Genomic DNA, 4,840 nt, shown 5'->3' with positions numbered 1-4,840 from the left:
GTGCCCACAAAGAGGGCTCTGAGTGCCACCTCTGGCACGCGTGCCATAGGTTCACCACCACTGCTCTATGGCATTGAAGTCCCTCCCCTCTCGAAACCCCGCCTTCCTCAGGCTCCATCCCCAAAATCTCCAGGTATTTCCTAACCCGGAACTGGCAACCTTAGGTAGGGGACAAGTGTTTCTCAATCTTCCGTAAAATTTGAGAAGGAGAAAGGGATCACAAAAGCAAGAGAAAAGCTGCATTTCCTAAAATTCTTTTCGGCGAAATTAACAAAAGCAGTTCTTTTCCAAAAAGGAGCCCCGGCCACGGTCCCTGAGGGTTGCCAACCTCCAGATGGGATGAGATCTCCCAGAATTACATTTCAGCTCCAGACTATAGAGATCAGTTTTCCTGGGGGGGGGGGAGGCAGTTTTGATGGGTGGACTGTACAGCATTATACCCCGCTAAGGTCTCTCCCCTCCTAAAACCCCACCCTACCCAGGCTCCACCCCCAAAATCTCAGGAATTTCCCGTTGGCAACCCTACCTGACAGGAAATTATTATTTAAATGCCTCGTTCTGGCAAACAGGGTGTCAAAAAATTTTTTCAAGATTATAGTTAGCCTTTTGGCAACAAATGGCATCATCCTACCATAGAAATATTATACTTCATCTTTTGATGTCTGCTTTCTCCTCTCCCTGCGGCGCTTTTGGGTTTAAGAATGAAAACTTCTTCCAACAAACATGTAAGGAATCAATTAGCTTATAAAAATACAGAACCCTTTGGAAGAAATACATCAGATTTCTCCTCTTTCATATAAGTTGGAAAGCATATTCACATACACAAAGAGTATGTAATTGTTACATGGCACGGCATGTAATGGGGTAATGTGAAAGATCGGCTCTGGTTCTACTGCAGTTTTATTTTCCATGTCTTTAGATCATAATATGCAATATGATAAATAATCTGAGATGTATTCCCATAACCAGAAAGTAAGAGACTCTGCTGGGGCAGGTAGGGTTGCCAAGTCCCTCTTCACAACTGGTGGGAGGTTTTTGGAAAAGAACCTGAGGAGGGCGGGGTTTAGGGAGAGGAGGGACTTCAATGTCATAGAGTCCAATTGGCAAAGGTGGCCATTTTCTGCAGGGAAACTGATACCTGTCGCCTTGAGATCAGTTGTAATAGCAGGAGATCTCCAGCCACCACCTGGAGGTTGGCAACCCTACCTCTACCTGTAAGGTAGGCTGGGCTAAGAGAAAGAGTAAACAACTGGCCCGAGATCACACAGTCTCTTTAGTCCCTCAAACTTGGCCCATCAATGTGCCAAGTGGAAATGTAAGCGGAATTAGTGCAGTTCTGCTTGTGCAAGATCTTTGTGCACCATCTAGTGTGGTGGACTTGCAGAAGAGCAAATGAATACTGGGCATCAGTGGTAGAGTACATGAAAAACGGTTTAAATCTAGAATTCCGTTTCTAAAAAGGCTAGAATGTGGCAAATTAACTCAAATATTTTCCATTGGAAAAACCTATAACACACATCTCCATTGTGTGTGTTTACACACATATACTCAGACGTAAATAGGGTTGCCAGGTGCCCGCTGGTAGCGGGCAAACCCCCGGCAATTTACCCCTCTGCCCACCAACCACCTGAGGGTCGGCGGGCAAACGTGCACGCACGCGTACATACCGTGCGCATGTCACTTCTGGTTTACAACCGGAAGTGCCGCCTCGCAAGGGGCCTTATATCACTCAAACTCTTAGTTTGAGTGGTAAAGGGCCGCTTTACCACTCAAATGAAGAGGTATAAGGCCCCTTGCGAGGCGGCACCTCCGGTTGTAAACACAGACACACATTCCAGATATAAGCCGAATATCCTCCCGCCGGAGGAGAGGGGGGACCTGGCAACCCTAGACGTAAATCCAGTTGGTTTCAATGGAACATGCTTCCAAGAATTATGCTCATTCACAGCCTTCTGATGGCTAGTTTACATTAGCTAATTGGTGAATTATGTTCTACATCATGATTTTTTTTATACAACACAACCTAAGATCACTTGGCTGTTTAAAATATGATGTTACCGGTTTCTTTGCTTTTCCCAAGGTAAGCAGAGTTTAAGACATAACAAGATGGGTCAATCTCAGTTGTTTTGGAGTACTTAGAGTCAGCCAAACTATAAGCCATGTAGTGGCTCTTTCCCACTTGACACCTATGCAGATGTTTCAAAGTGACCTCCACTGCTCCAGCAATTATGTAGCACAACTGTGCAGTGCAGACTCCACAACCAGATGGGCATGTTGACTTTCCAAGATAAAAGTTTATTTATGATTAACTATAAATCATTAATCATTTCAGACAATAATGGTACGGCAGATCTAACTTGGGAAACTTGTAAGCAAGGACAGAAACCTTTGGCAGAAGATATATTTTGGTTAAGCCCCTCCCTTATGTAAGTGAAGCCAAGAAAGTTCAAGTTCTATAAAACTGCATGTGACATCATAGAACATGGGTATCAAATTATATTTTGATAGGTTGGAAATAATTCCCATACCCAAAGGTCCATATTTATATTTCTATACTATTCCTTTAACAAGCTGTGCTCTGATCCAGACACATAAGCTTGCAGTGGTAGATTGAGAACAAATATGTGCATTCTTACCCACTGATGGTGGTGGAAAGTGCTGTCAAGCTGCAGTTGACTTATGGCAACCCCATAGGGTTTTCAAGGCAAGAGATGTTCAGAGGTGGTATGCCATTTCCTGCCTCTGTGTAGCGACCCTGGATTTCCTTGGTGGTCTCCCAACCAAATACAAAGCAGGGCCGACCCTGTTTAGCTTCCGAGATCAGACAAAGTTGGGCTAGTGTGGGCCATTCAGGTCAGGATTAGTGACAAGGTGCAAACTGCCCCCCCCCCCTTAAGCCAGGGGTACATTTCTCTGGATGATCATTATCAGAAGGTAGTATTGGGAGATAGCTGCTCTACAAAAAACTCTGGAGTGTTGTATCATTAACATACTGCAGACCACCTTTATTTTTCATTTACATTGGATCCAAGAGTACTACTACAGTTCTGCCCTAAGCAGAATGATAGCCTTCAAAGGCCTGTGAAGTCAATGGGCCTAGATGGGTATAATTGTGCTTAGGACTGCACTGTTGGTCACTTGCTTGGACCAAGAAGAAGAGTTGGTTTTTATATGCCAACTTTCTCTACCACTTAAGGAAGAATCAAACAGGCTTACAATCACCTTCCCTTCCCCTCCCCACAACAGACACCCTGTGAGGTAGGTGGGGCTGAGAGTGTGTGACTAGCCCAAGGTCATCCAGCTGGCTTCATGTGTAGGAGTGGGGAAACAAATCCAGTTCATCAGATTAGCATCCGCCGTTCATGTGGAGGAGTGGGGAATCAAACCTGGTTCTCCAGATCAGAGTCCACCGCTCCAAACCACTGCTCTTAACCACTACACCATGCTGGCTCCAAAAGTTCTTATGAGTTGCATGAGAGCCAATAAAAGCTGAATCCATCAAGACAAGCGAGATGGGTAATGGTTAGTGGGTCAGAAAATGAGAGATTGGGGCACTGCCTGTTCCAGATGTCCCCTGCCCGAATGAGCAGGGATGCAGTTTGACAGAATGACCCATACAGTGGTATTTGATTTGCAGGTGGCAGTGGTACCTAGGAGTGCCTTTTAGTATGCTTATTTGATCAACTATGATCCACTCTCGCAGATAAGGATACACTCATAACTTCTCATCTAGATTAAATGAACTTCACTTGGCAGTGCCCTGGAAAATGTTTCAGCAGCTTCGACTGATACAGAATATTTGGTTTGTTTACTAGCTGGAGAATGAAGAAGAGAGATCTGCATGCTTGCATGTTTGTACTGGCTACTTTTTAACATCCATGAAGGAGTCTCAAACTGAAGTTTAATTTCAAAAATTGGATTAATTTAAAAAAACCAAAAACAGTTTGTTGGTATTTCCAGTGCAGTTTGGTGCAAATAATGTAGCTTTAAACAACATCTAAATTAAGTACTGATAGGTATGTTGAGGTCTGCACATCTAACCTGATGGAATGAATTCATGACCCTATCGGACAACTTAAGTTAAACAATGAACAATGAGATAAAAATGTCTTACCTTTTGAGGTAAAACATTACAAATGCAACAATAGATTTATTAATTTATTAATTTATTAGTTTTGTATTTATTAATGCGGCTCCTAGTCGACCGAGGAGATAGCGTGTCGTAGGTTGGCAACCAGCAGGAGACACATGTGGGGTGGGGTCTCGCAAGGGGGTGGCATCACTTCCAGTATGACCTAGAAGTAACTTCATTGTGTTGCTGTCAACATTCTAGCTTTCGCCCCAAACTCTATGGTTTAACCGTAGAGTTTGGGGCAAATGCTAGAGTATCAGCCAGCATAATGATGTCACTTCCTGGTAACACCAGAAGTGACATAATGGTAGCAAGATGACCCTTATCGCTCCTATTTCCCCTTTGCCATCCTGGCTGAGCAGCAGTGAGAAGAGTTGGTAGGAGGTGGAGATTTTTGCATTTTCATTTTTACACTGTTTTGAAAAGGTAAAAAACAAAAACAGGAGGAGCAGAGTGAATGTTAATAGTTTGCCTATAAGTCATGTTCTTAAAATAGCATCATGCACAAAGGCGCTGTGTTAATTAGAGGCACGTATGGCTCCTACAGCATGCCAGATCAAGGCATAAGCGCAGAGGTTCCTAAAAAGCTCATTTCAAAAATCATCAGGGTTATTTTCTGAGTGGCACGTTTCTAAACATTTAAACAGCGATTTGAATATATGTCAACACATTCTGCTGGTATGCTATAAAACGTGAACCTTGTCAACA

The sequence above is a fragment of the Euleptes europaea genome, chromosome 16 (assembly GCF_029931775.1).
Source record: "Euleptes europaea isolate rEulEur1 chromosome 16, rEulEur1.hap1, whole genome shotgun sequence".
NCBI classification, from domain to species: domain Eukaryota; kingdom Metazoa; phylum Chordata; class Lepidosauria; order Squamata; family Sphaerodactylidae; genus Euleptes; species Euleptes europaea.
This window is presented reverse-complemented; position numbering follows the sequence as displayed.